The sequence below is a fragment of the Oncorhynchus keta genome, chromosome 32 (assembly GCF_023373465.1).
Source record: "Oncorhynchus keta strain PuntledgeMale-10-30-2019 chromosome 32, Oket_V2, whole genome shotgun sequence".
In the NCBI taxonomy this organism is placed as follows: Eukaryota; Metazoa; Chordata; class Actinopteri; order Salmoniformes; family Salmonidae; genus Oncorhynchus; species Oncorhynchus keta.
Window position 1 is genome coordinate 28418119 of NC_068452.1, and position 14882 is coordinate 28433000.

Below are 14882 nucleotides of genomic sequence, written 5' to 3' on the forward strand. Positions count from 1 at the left end.
CAGTTCTTGGTCCGTATCTCAAAGGCCATACAAGCCACTATATTAAGTCCTGTTGTACCTTTGAGAGGACTCTGGAATTCTGGGCATTTCAATTATATCACATATGTGGGGGTGTGACCTTGACAACTGTATCTCGCTATGTCTGCAGTCAAAATGTTCACATTTTATGGACATTCTAAAGGAAGTGTGTAATTATTCATTATAATTTTTTGAGTTTGATACTCAAATTGTTTCTAGTAAGTGAATATCTCAGGAATAGTTAAATGAGTTGTCAGGACTCTGTAATAATTTTGTCACATTAAATAAGAACTAAATAAGAGCTTATCAAGAAATGTCCTCTGTAGTAGACACCCTCATGCCGCAACTATGTATTTCACCTACTATAGCCATTGACTGTAATGCAGATTTTTAAAAATATTTACTTCCTAATGACCACAACAGAAGACAATTTTGCATTTACAATAAAATATAAATAACAATCTTTCTTGGTAACATGTTTTTTTCCACCCCAAACACTTGTGTTGTGTAAATTTCTTTTTTTTTTAAAAACCTCTGTTTCACCTTTTCCTGTGATTGTCTCCATCCCCTCCAGGTGTCGCTTATTTTCCCCAGTGTATTTATCCCTGTGTTTCCTGTCTCTCTGTGCCAGTTCGTCTTGTATGTTTAGTTAAATCAATCAGCGTGTTTTTCCCGTACTCCTTTTGCTATTCTCTTTTTCTAGTCCTCCCGGTTTCTGCCTGTTTCTGGACTCTGTACCCGTCTGCCTGACCATTCTGCCTGCCTTGACCACAAGCCTGCCTGCCACTCTGTATCTCCTGGACTCTGATCTGGTTTTGACCTTTTGCCTGTCCACGACCATTCTCTTGCCTACCCCTCTGGATTATTATTGTAAGACTCCAACCATCTGCCTCCTGTGTCTGCATCTGGGTCTCGCCTTGTGTCTTGATACTCAGGAGGGTATAATAATTACATAGAAAGCTCTATTTCATCTAAACTCAGCAAAAAAAGAAATGTCCCTTTTTCAGGACCCTGTCTTTCAAAGATAATTCGTAAAAATCCAAATAGCTTAACAGATCTTCATTGTAAAGGGTTTAAACACTGTTTCCTTGCATGTTCAATGAACCATGAACAAATAATGAACATGCACCTGTGGAACGGTCGTTAAGACACTAACAGTTTACAGATGATAGGCAATTAAGGTCACAGTTATGAAAACTTAGGACACTAAAAAGGCCTTTCTACTGACTCTGAAAAACACCAAAAGAAAGATGCACAGGGTCCATGTGCATGAATGTGCCTTAGGCATGCTGCAAGGAGGCATGAGGACTGCAGATGTGGCCAGGGCTATAAATTGCAATGTCCATACTGTGAGACGCCTAAGACAGCGCTACAAGGAGGCAGGACGGACAGCTGATCGTCCTCGCAGTGGCAGACCACATGTAGCAACACTTGCACAGGATCGGTACATCCGAACATCACACCTGCGGGACAGGTACAGGATGGCAACAACAACTGCTCGAGTTCCACCAGGAACGCACAATTCCTCCATCAGTGCTCAGACTCTCCGCAATAGGGTGAGAGAGGCTGGACTGAGGGCTTGTAGGCCTGTTGTAAGGCAGGTCCTCACCAAACATCACCGGAAACAACATTGCCTATGGGCACAAACCCACCGTCGCTGGACCAGACAGGACTGGCAAAAAGTGCTCTTCACAGACAAGTCGCGGTGTTGTCTCACCAGGGGTGATGGTCGGATTCGCGCTTATCGTTGAAGGAATGAGCGTTACACTGAGGCCTGTACTCTGGAGCGGGATCGATTTGGAGGTGGAGGGTCCGTCATGGTCTTGGGCGGTTTGTCACAGCACCATCGGACTGAGCTTGTTGTCATTGCAGGCAATCTCATCACTGTGCGTTACAGGGAAGACATCCTCCTCTCTCATGTGGTACCCTTCCTGCAGGCTCATCCTAAAATGACCCCCCAGCATGAAAATGCCACCAGCCATACTACTCATTCTGGGTGAGATTTCCTGCAAGACAGGAATGTCAGTGTTCTGCCATGGCCAGCGAAGAGCCCGGATTTCAATCCCATTGAGCACGTCTGGGACCTGTTGGATCGGAGGGTGAGGGTTAGGGCCATTCTCCCCAGAAATATCAGGGAACTTGAAGGTGCCTTGGTGGAAGAGTGGAGTAACATCTCACAGCAAGTACTGGCAAATCTGGTGCAGTACATGAGGAAGAGATGCACTGCAGTACTTAATGCAGGAGGTGGCCACGCCAGATACTGACTGTTACTTTTGATTTTGACCCCCCTTTGTTCTGGGACACATTATTCTATTTATGTTAGTCATATGTCTGTGGAACTTGTTCAGTTTATGTCTGAGTTGTTGAATCTTGTTATGCTCATACAAATATTTACACGTTAAGTTTGCTGAAAATTAACACAGTTGACAACGAGAGGACGTTTCTTTTTTTGCCGAGTTTACATGGTTAGCTTAAAGTGGGAATTATAGGCCATATTTAATGAATTGTGTACAGTTATAAAAACACTGCCTCTGACATGTGCAAACAGATAGCGACCTCAGACAATCTGCTGTGCATTCAGTTCACTGATAGGGTTAGCTATTTTAACAAGGGACAAAGTAGAGTCACAAGCAGACCTTGTGTAGGTAGCAGGTAGCAGTCAAGTGCAATGGCATAGGCTAGGCCTTAAAAGTTTCTGCTTCAAATGTACCTAGCAGATTGTCTTTTCTTATGTTCTGCCTTTCAAATAATTCACATCTCTTATCGGAGTTTGAGATGGTATCAGTTTTCTGCAGTTCCCCCATTCACAGTAAACAGGCTGTAACATCTCAGATGTCCTCAAACATAATAGGGCTATATTCACATGGCTTGGTTCAAGCATTGCTTTGTTCCATCCAGTCAATGGGAAAGTACACATGAGGACAACCCAGCTTGCACATAACGTTCTGAGAACCATTTCTTAGAGCTTGGTGAGAGTGTGGCTGTCCAAAAGTTATTTTCCATACAACCTTGCCGGAGCTTTCGGGTAATGGTGCAGGATAGTTGCTTGACTTAGGAACAATCTCAGCACATTTAAGGAACTTGACAAAGAAAAAAACGTGATTTTCTTGGTATTTAATTACTTTAACAGAACATTTTCAAAAATGTTAAACATTTTATTTCAATTTTGGTAATGTTCCAGGAATGTTCTCCAACTGGTTTTACGTCGGGAATGTTCTCAATAGTTCAGAGAATGTAAAGAAACAACATTCTTCTGTGGGAATTTCAATTCTTTAGCATAATGTTTCCGACAGGTTTTCTCATGGTTCTATTTAAAGTCATGTTCTCAAACTGTTCCGAGAATGTTAAGAAAACTTTCCATAAAAACTGAAAGAAAACTTTGCTAACATTCAGAGAATGTTCTAAGAATGTTATTTAAAAACATATACATTCCATTCTCTGCATCAACAAAACTCTCTCTGTCCTCTAACTTGTTAAATAAAATAGAAAATATAATCAAATCAAATTTTATTGGTTACATACATATATTTAGCAGATGTTTTTGCGGGTGTGGCGAAATGCAATTGGCCACTAATTGGTCACACCTGATCTTAATGAGTGCTTGTTTTGTTTGAAATGGGGTCTGTTTAAATAGACAAAAATGAACCGCTTTTAATGCATAAAACAACATGACATGCTAGCTCCATCCTAGTGGCCCAGAGGACTAAGTCCATGGATAGAAAACAGAAGATTATAGGTTTGAATTTCACCGATGCTGTCTCACAACAAAAAATGTGTTTGAATGATTAATGTATAAGGAAATGAATTTATGTATGTCCTATCTGTGCTTGGAATTCAGAAAAGTTCATCCATAATAAGATAGCAGTGTTATTGGAAATAAAAAACAAAAAAAACGTATAATTTCCTTTCTCAGAGTGTTAATAAAACCTCCCAGGAAAACTTTTAATTTTACATTTAGCAGACACATTTATCCAAAGCGACTTACAGTAGAGAGAGCATACATTTTCAAGGAACCAGAGTAAAACATTCTCAGAACCTCCCTGCAATCTAAAGAAACGTTCCCGGAACAGGCAAAATTGTAACTTCTGTTCTCAGAAGATTTTAAAAAACTTTCCGGTTTACAGGTCAGGAAACCTATGGCTTTGTTCCCACAATCAATGTGAAACCAAAAACACACGTCCCCACAACTTCAAAGGAACCAAATGTGCTAGCTGGGAATGCTGCTTTCTGCACCAACACAGAATGCATTTGTTATTTTCTGGGAGATGCTCTATGAAACATAGAAACAGGAATTAATCTAAAAATAAGTCTGATCACATGGGCTTTTTACACATTTGGTATGATTAATAATTTATTTAGTTGTTTATGTAGTATCATGCCTACAAAAATGTTATTTACTATGTGTCAACTCACAAATGACATCATGTAATATGTTTCTGTATGTTTCAACATTTACAAAATGTTATATAATTCTTTGTTTACAAAAATGCTGAATTTTTGATAAATACTATAGAAGACATATTCATGAGTAAGGTGTGGAGTCAAGTATAGAGTAATCTGTCTGACAGATACAGTGACTTCATGTAGTCTATGGGTGTCAGTCAGATTGATTGATCAGGTTGGTACTGCATCTCCAACAATTCAAAGCAAGGCCCCTGACCTTAGTTGCCATCAGTTTGTGCGGGTGGCTGGATAGCCCTGTTGTTTACCCATCCTGGATATGAAACGTATCCAGGAATTAATCTAAAATAAATCTGATCGCATGGGCTTTTTACGCATTTAGCAAGTTGAAGTATTCATTGTGTTGTTTATGTATCATGCATACAAATGTTTTCTCTAGTATGTGTCAACAGACAAATTTCATCCTGTAATATATTTATTCAAAAGTGAACATTTACAAAATGTTAGATAATTTCCTTGTTTACAAGAATGTTACAAGAATGTTTACAAATTGGTTGATTGGTCAGGTTGGTACTGCATCTCCCACAGTACAAAGGAAGGCCCCTGATCTTAGTGTGATCATCTGTTTGTGCGGGTGGCTGAGTCCTGTTGTTTACCCATCCTGTCTCCACAGAACGTAGAACAATATTCCTGGTTGTTGTTACACCACCTCGCTGTTTTGGCTGCCTCTTTGTTTGGTTCAACCCATTCTATTAATTGCAGGGTTAGTGACCCTTTTATTTTCCTCTGAAACATTTCCAGTCCACATCCCATGGGTTCCATCTGTCAGAGTTTCACACTACATCTGGTGGAAAAACGCATCCCTCAACACAGAAATTTGAAAGGAAAGTTGACATGAGTGTCACCAAAAAATGGGAGCCAAAGCAATATTTAATGTAAACAAAAACCAAGTACGTATAAAAATGCTTTCCATCCTTACTAAATGTTTAGTTTTTCATGACTAAATTCATCTTGACAAAATAATAACTCTATTAAGATGTTGTTATTATAATCACGGAAAACCATCTGCCAACAAACTATCTAAGATACTGGGAGGGAAACCAGAGGGTTGAGATTTAAGTACTTGTTCACACACCATAAAACATGGCCAATAGTAACCAACAATGGACAGTAGCTACAAGTTTGTGATGTCCACCACTCTCAGCACCACTTTCCATCTCTCACCACAGTAACCCCAGCAGTTGATATCAAATCAAATCAAACTTGATTTCTCACATGCGCCGAATACAACAAGTGTAGACTTGTTGTTATACAACAAGTGTAGACAACAAATGTTTACTTACAAGCCCTTAACCAACAGGGCAGTTCAAGAAGAGTTAAGGAAATATTTACCAAGAATACTAGTTAAAAATCATAAAAAGTAACACAATAACATAACAATAACGAGGTTAAATACAGGGGGTACCGGTACCGAGTCAGTGTGCGGGGGCACAGGTTAGTTGAAGTAATTTGTACATGTGGGTAACGGTGAAGTGACTATGCAGATAATTATCAGCGAGTAGCAGCAGTGTACAAAACAAATGGGGGGGTCAATGTAATAGTCCAGTTGCCATTTGATTAATTGTTCAGCAGTCTTATGGCTTGGGGGTAGAAGCTGTTAAGGAGCCTTTTGGTCCTAGACTAGGCGCTCCGGTATCGCTTGCAGTGCAGTAGCAGAGAAAACAGTCTATGACTTGGGTGACTGGAGTCTGACAATTTTATGGGCTTTCCTCTGACACCGCCTAGTATAGAGGTCCTGGATGGCAGGAAGCACTACCCTTTGTAACGCCTTACGGTCAGATGCCGAGCAGTTGCCACACTAGGCGGTGATGCAACCGGTCAGGATGCTCTTGAGTGTGTAGCTGTAGAACTTGGGGACCCATGGGGACCCATGCCAAATATTTTCAGTCTCTTGAGAGGAAAAGGTTTTGTACTGCCCTCTTCACGACTGTCTTGGTGTGTTTGGACCATAACCTCTAGACAAGCTTCAATGGCATACAACTCTCCTTCTGTGGCCTCCAACTGCTCTTAAATGCAAGTAAAACTAAATGCCCGCACCCACCCGCCTGTCTAGCATCACTAATCTGGACTGTTCTGATTTAGAAATTGTGGACAACTACAAATACCTAGGTGACTGGTTAGACTGTAAACTCTCCTTCCAGACTTACATTAAGCATATCCAATCCAAAATTAAATATAGAATCAGCTTCCTATTTCGCAACAAAGCATCCTTCACTCATGGTGCCAAACATACCCTCGTAAAACTGACTATGCTACCGATCCTTGACTTCGGCGATGTCATTTACAAAATAGCCTCCAACACTCTACTCAACAAATTGTATGCAGTCTATCACAGTGCCATCCGTTTTGTCACCAAAGCCCCATATACTACCCACCACTGCGACCTGTATGCTCTTGTTGGCTGGACCTCGCTTCATATTCAAACCCACTGGCTCCAGGTCATCTATAAGTCTCTGCTAGGTAAAGCCCTGCCTTATCTCAGCTCACTGGTCACCATAGAAGCACCTACCTGTAGCACGTGCTTTAGCAAGTATAATTCACTGGTCACCACCAAAGCCAATTCCTCCTTTGACCGCCTTTCCTTCCAGTTCTCTGCTGCCAATGACTGGGACGAATTGCAAAAGTCACAGAAGCTGGAGACTCATATCTCCCTCACTAACTTTAAGCACCAGATCACTGCATCTGTACATAGCTCATCTGTAAATAGCCCATCCAACTACCTCATCCCCATACTGTTACTGCTCCTTTGCATCCCAGTATCTCTACTTGCACATTCATGTGTAACTCTGTGTTGTTGTTTGTGTCGAACTGCTTTGCTTTATCCTGGCCAGGTTGCAGTTGTAAATGAGAACTTGTTCTCAACTAGCCTATCTGGTTAAATAAAGATGAAATATATATATATATTTTGAATAGTTTGTTGGTGATGTGGACACCAAGGAACTTGAAACTCTGACCCTCTCCACTACGGCCCTGTTGATGTTAATGGGGGCCTGTTGAGGGAGAGGTTGTTGTCCTGGCACCACTCTGAAAGTTCTCTGTCTCATCATTGTCGGTGATCAGACCACTGTTGTGTCATCAGCAAACATAATGATGGTGTTGGAGTCATGTTTGGCCATGCAGTTGTGGGTGCACAGGGAGTACAGGAGGGGAATAAGTCCACACCACTGAGGGGCCCCAGTGTTGAGGATCGGCATGGCAGACATGTTGTTGCCTACCTTTACCACCTGTGGTGGCTCGTCAGGAAGTCCAGGATCCAGTGGCAGAGGGAGGTGTTTAGTCCCAGGGTCCTTAGCTTAGTGATAAGCTTCGTGGACACTATGGTGTTGAATGCTGAACTGTAGTCAATCAATGAACAGCATTCTCACATAGGTGTTCCTTTTGTCCAGGTGGGAAAGGGCAGTGTGGAGTGCGATTGAGATTGCGTTATCTGTGGATCTGTTGGGGCGGTATGCGATTTGGAATGTGTCGAGTGTATCCGGGAGAATGGTGTTGATGGGCACCATGACCAGCCTCTTAAAGCACTTCATGGCTACCAACGTGAGTGCTATGGGGCGGTAATCATTTAGGCAGGTTACCTTCACTTCCTTGAGCACAGGGACAATGGTGGTCTGTTTGAAACATGTAGGTATTACAGACTCAGTCAGGGAGAGGTTTAAAATGTCAGTGAAGACACTTGCCAGTTGGTCCGCGAATGTTTTGAGTGTACGTCCTGGTAATCCATCTGGCCCCGCGACTTTGTGAATGTTGACCTGTTTAAAGGTCTTGCTCACATTGGCTACCGGGAGCATTATCACACAGTCATCCAGAACAGCTGGTTCTCTCATGCATGATCCAGTGTTGCTTGCCTCGAAGCGAGCATAAAAGGCATTTAGCTTGTCTGGTAGGCTCGTGTCACTGGGAAGCTCGCGTCTGGGTTTCCCTTTGTAGTCCGTAATAGTTTTCAAGCCATGCCACATCCGACGAGCGTCAAAGCCGGTGTAGTAGGATTCAATCTTAATCCTGTATTGATGCTTTGCTTGTTTGATGGTTCGTCTGAGGGCATAGTGGAATTTCTTGTAAGCGTCTGTATTAGTGTCCCGCTCATTGAAAGTGGCAGCTCTAGCCTTTAGCTCGATACGGATGTTGCCTATAATCCATGGCTTCTGGTTGGGATATGTGCGTACGGTCACTGTGGGGACAATGTCTTCGATGCACTCCACTGAGGTGGTATACTCCTCAATGCCATTGGATAAATCCCAGAACATATTTCAGTCTGTGCTAGCAGAACAGTCCTGTAGCGTAGCACCCGCGTCATCTGAACACTTCCATATTGAGCGAGTCATTGGTACTTCCTGCTTTAGTTTTTGTTTGTTAGCAGGAATCAGGAGGATAGAATTATGGTCAGATTTGCCAAATGGAAGGTGGTGGAGGTCTTTGTATGCATCTCTGTGTGTGGAGAAAAGGTGGACTAGAGTTGTTTTCCCTCTGGTTGCACATGTGACATGCTGGTAAAAATGTTGTAAAACTGATTTAAGTTTGCATGCATTAAAGTTCCCGGCCACTAGGAGCGCCACTTCTGGATGGGCATTTTCTTGTTTGCTTATGGACTTATAGAGTTGGTTGAGTGCGGTCTTAGTGCCAGCATTGGTCTGTGGTAAATAGAGGGCAACAAATAATATAGATGAGAACTCGCTTGGTAGATATGGTTGTCTACAGCTTATCATAAGGTACTCTACCTCAGGCAAGCAATACCTCGAGACTTCTTTAATATTAGACATCGCACAGCAGCTGTTATTGACAAAAAGACACCCCCCCAGCCCTCGTCTTACCAGACGGAGCATCTCTGTTCTGCCGGTGCATTGAAAATCCCGGCAGGTCTATATTATCTGTCGTCGTTCAGCCATGACTCAGTGAAACATAAGATATTACAGTCCTTAATGTCCCGTTGGTAGGATAATCGCAATTGTAGGTCATCAATTTAATTTTCCAATGATTGCATGTTAGCAATTAAAACGGAAGGCGGTGGGAGTTGACTCGCTCACCTACGGATTCTCAGAAGGCAGCCTGATCTGCGTCCTCTTTTCCTCTGTCTTTTCTTCACGCAAATGACTGGGATTTGGGCCTGTTCCCTGGAGAGCAATAGTCATCGGACTCGTTAAACTTCTTCAGGATTTGTGGGTCCCCTGCGGGACGGTTGAGCTAACATAGGCTATTGCGATTAGCAGGAGATTGTAAGTAACAAGAACATTTCCCCAGGACATAGACATATCTGATATTGGCAGAAAGCTTACATTCTTGTTAATCTAACTGCACTGTCCAATTTACTACAGTAGCTACTATGTTATTGTTTGAGGAGAGTGCACAGTTTGAACATGAAAAGTTTTAATAAACAAATTAGGCACATTTGGGCAGTCTTGATACAACATTTTGAACAGAAATGCAATGGTTCATTGGATCAGTATAAAACTTTGCACATGCACTGCTGCCATCTAGTGGCTAAAATCTCAATTTCACCTGGGCTGGAATAATACATTATGGCCTTTCTCTTGCATTTCAAAGATGATGGTACAAAAAAGGAGCCGATCCATTAGAGGTTAAAGGAAAAAGCTTCTTCCAGTGGTGGTCCTTCTGTAGCTCAGTTGGTAGAGCATGGCGCTTGTAACGCCAGGGTAGTGGGTTCGATTCCCGGGACCACCCATACGTAGAATGTATGCACACATGACTGTAAGTCGCTTTGGATAAAAGCGTCTGCTAAATGGCATATATTATTTTATATTATTATAGTTCCTGGTGAGTAATTGCTGTTCTGCTGTCCAGAAGTTATTTTCGGTCATACGAGATGGTAGCAGCAACATTATGTACAAAATAAGTTAAAAAATAAGTTACAAACAACACAAAAAAAACTAATAATTGGTCAGGAGCATGTAAAATGTCAGCCATCCTCTTCGGGGCCATCTTGTCTCGCTAGACATAGACATCTACTGTGTGATACAAAGTTATTCACCATATGAGGATCTACCTCTGCTAGGATTCCAGAAGGAGAAGTCAAAAACCAATAAAACCTACAGCAGGATGTCAAACTTGTTCCATGATGTCACGTTCTGACCATAGTTCTTTTGTGTTTTCTTTGTTTTAGTGTTGGTCAGGACGTGAGCTGAGTGGGCATTCTATGTTTTGTGTTTCTATGTTGGGTTTGTTGTTTGGCCTGATATGGTTCTCAATAAGAGGCAGGTGTTTGTCATTGTCAGCAGCAGCAGCATTAGGAGAGGCAGCACTATTTAGAGAAATGGACTTGGGAGGAGATCCTAGACGGGAAAGGACCCTGGGCACAGCCAGGAGATTATCGCCGGCCCAAAGAAGAGCTGGAGGCAGCGAGGGTGGAGAGGCGCTGGTATGAGGAGGCAGCACGGCGGCGCGGATGGAAGCCCGAGACACAGCCCCAAAAATGTATTGGGTGTGGCACAGGGAGAGTGTGGCAGAGTCAGGAGTCAGACCTGAGCCAACTCCCCCTGTTTACCGCGAGGAGCCAAGGATGGAATCAGAGCAGTTGGTGAAGTTGAGGTGTGCGTCTGAGAGTGTGGAGGAGTTATTGGACAAATTGGAGGAGAGTGAATGGAGGGGAGATTATGAGACATTCGAGGAGTTGTTGATAAAATTGGAGGAGAGTGAAGAGAGAGAGCTGTCGGTTTGGCGCAGTATGCACGGCACTCGTCCTGAGGTGCGTTCTAGCCGTCTGGTTAAGACTGTGCCAGCCTCACGCACCAGGCCTCCTGTGCACCTCCCTAGCCCTGCACGTCCTGTGCCAGCTCAGCGCTACAGTGCTCCTAGCCGGGCTAACCGTAGCGGGCGTTGTACTGGTCAGGCACCGTGTTATGCGGTGGAATGCACGGTGTCCCCAGTACGCGTGCTTAGCCTGGTGCGCTACATCCCAGCTCCCCACATCTGCCGGGCTAGGGTGAAGATCCAGCCATGGCGGATGGTGCCAGCCCTGCTCTCAATATCTCCAGTACGCCTTCACGGTCCAGTCCATCCAGTGCCACCTCCACGCACCAGCCCTCCGGTGGCAGCCCCCTGCACCAGGCTGTCTCTCCGTCCTTTGTCTACAGGTGCTCCCGCCTGTCCAGAGCTGCTAGAGTCTCCCGCCTGTCCAGAGCCGCCAGTCTCCAAGGAGCCGCCAGAGCTGCCAGTCTGCAAGGGGCCGCCAGAGCCGCCAGTCTGCAAGGAGCCGCCAGAGCCGCCAGTCTGCCAGGAGCAGCCAGAGCCTCCAGTCTGCCAGGAGCCGCCAGAGCCGGCAGTCTGCCAGGAGCCGCCAGAGCCGGCAGTCTGCCAGGATCCGCCAGTCGCCAGTCTGCCTGCCAGGATCCGCCGGAGCCGCCAGTCAGCCAAGATCCGCCAGAGCCGCCATTCAGCCAGGATCCGCCAGAGCCGCCATTCAGCCAAGATCCGCCAGAGCCGTCAGTCAGCCAGGAGTTGCCAGAGCAGTCAGTCAGCCAGAAGCTGCCAGAGCCGTCAACCAGCCTGAGCTACCCCTCGGTCCTGAACTACCCCTCAGTCCTCAGCTACCCCTCGGTCCTGAGCTACATCTCGGTCCTGAGCTACCCCTCGGTACTGAGCTACCCCTCAGACCTGAGCTACCCCTCAGTCCTGAGCTGCTCCTCAGTCCTGAGCTACCCCTCAGTCCTGAGCTACCCCTCAGTCCGGAGCTGCCCCTCAGTCCGGAGGAGTTTGTTTAGTCCAGTTGGGCCCTTTAGTAGGGTTGCCAGTCCAAGGTTGGTGGCGAGGGTCGCCATTCCTAGGAAGACACTAAAGTGGACAAAGACTATGGTGGAGTGGGGTTCTTGTTTTGTGTTTCTATGTTGGGTTTGTTGTTTGGCCTGATATGGTTCTCAATCAGAGGCAGGTGTTTGTCATTGTCTCTGATTGGGAACCATATTTAGGTAGCCTGTTTTGTGTTGGGTTTTGTGGTTGGTTGTCTTCTGTCTTTGTGTCTATGCACCAGATAGGACTGTTTCGTTTTTTTCACATTTGTTATTTTGTATTTTGTAGTGTTCACGTTTATTGTCCTTATTGAACATATTGAACACTAACCACACTGCATTTTGGTTCTCCTCTCCTTCAACGGAAGAAACCCGTTACACATGAGGGGGCCGAGTGTCTGCTTGTCACACCCTGATCTGTCTCACCTGTCTTTGTGCTTGTCTCCATCTCCCATCTTCCCCCATTATCCCCTGTGTATTTATACCGGCATTTCTTTTTGTCTGTTGCCAGTTTGTCTTGTCCCGTCAAGTCCTACCAGCGTGTTCCCGTGTTTCCTATGCTCTAGTCTTTGTTTTTCCTATTCTTCCCAGTTCTGACCTTTCTGCCTGTCCTGATCCTGCTTGCCGTTCCTGTATCTGCCTGACAATGATTTGGATTACGACTCTTTGCCTGCCTTGACCTACCGATTGCCTGCCTTCCTGTACTTGCCTGACTCTGATTTGGATCACAACTCTTTGCCTGCCTTGACTTACCTTTTGCCTGCCTCTTGTACTATAATAAACTCTGACACTCATACTATCTGCCTCCTGTGTCTGCATTTGGGTCTTAGCCTGAGCTGTGATAGTACGAACTGAAATTGAGAACTCCTTGCAGTCAAGATGGCGTTGGAGGAGTGGAGGCACTGGTTGGAGGGGGCGGAACAGCCATTCTTATTGTGGACTGACTATAAGAACCTGGAATATCTCAGCACCACCAAGCGCCTGAACTCTAGGCAGTGTCACGTTCTGACCTGAGTTCCTTTGTTTTGTCTTTGTTTTAGTATGGTCAGGGCATGAGTTGGGGTGGGCAGTCTATGTTCCCTTTTCTATAATTTGGGATTTCTGTGTTTGGCCTGGTATGGTTCTCAATCAGAGGCAGCTGTCAATTGTTGTCCCTGATTGAGAACCACACTTAGGTAGCCTGGTTGTCCCTGATTGAGAACCATACTTAGGTAGCCTGGTTTCACTTTTGAGTTGTGGGTGATTATTTTCCGCGTCAGTGTTTGTTCCACACGGAACTGTTTCGGTTTAGTTATTTCACGTTGTCGTTTATTGTTTTGTTCAGTGTTCATTATTCTTATTAAAACAATATGGACACTTACCACACTGCGCATTGGTCCCCCGATCCTTCCTAATACTCCTCCTCATCAATCCCTTTTCCGATTGTTTGGGGCATCCGGAAAAAGGCTTGTCTGGAGAAGACAAGGTGAGCGCTACCATCAGTCCTGTGTCATGCAAACAGTAAAGCATCCTGAGACCATTCATGTGTGGGGTTGCTTCTCAGCCAAGGGAGAGGGCTCACTCACAATTTTGCCTAAGAACACAGCCATGAATAAAGAATGGTACCAACACATCCTCCGAGAGCAACTTCTCCCAACCATCCAGGTACAGTTTGGTGACGAACAATGCCTTTTCCAGCATGATGGAGCAACTTGCCATAAGGCAAAAGTGATAACTAAGTGGCTCGGGGAACAAAACATCAATATTTTGGGTCCATGGCCAGGAAACTCCCCAGACCATAATCCCATTGAGAACTTGTGGTCAATCCTCAAGAAACGGGTGCAAACAAAAACCCACAAATTCTGACAAACCACAAGCACTGATTATGCAAGAATGGGCTGCCATCAGTGTGGCCCAGAAGTTAATTGACAGCATGCCAGGGCGGATTTCAGAGGTGTTGAAAAAGAAGGGTCAACACTGCAAATATTGACTTCATGTAATTGTCAATATAAGCCTTTGACATTTATGAAATGCTTGTAATTATACTTCAGTATGCCATAGTAACATCTGACACAAATATCTAAAGACACTGAAGCAGCAAACTTTGTGGAAATGAATATTTGTGTCATTCTCAAAACTTTTGGCCACGACTGTACTATCCACCTCCTGTGTCTGCATCTGGGTCTTAGCATGAGCTGTGATACTGCTGGTTTTTGGTTTCTACTTTTAATGTGTCCAATTAAGATGGATTTGCAGTCAAAGCCAATTTAAGTGCTTTCAACAATTGTACAGTCATTCTATTGTAACTCATTATTCACTTCATTGATTAGCTAGCTACATTAGCTTATTGACTTGAAGACATTGGGTCACAATGTAGGTTAATAGGAATTGATCTAGGAAGTGACTCCCTGGGTTTCAGGAAGCAAGAATTAGTTGATTATGACAGTTGTGCAGAATCTCAGCATTATAAATTGGGGTAGTCAAGCCTGATAAATGTGTCCCAAATCATACATAACATTTTCTTTCTTGACCTATTTTATAATTGTTTCTGTATTGGATGTTTTTTCTGTGCTGTTCTGTTGATCTTGTATTGTAAAAGCAACTTCTTGATATTCAACATAGAGAGCCTCTCCAGGATGACTATGGAGTACAGAACCTGTCTTCTAGCTCCTCCTGCTGGCCCAATAC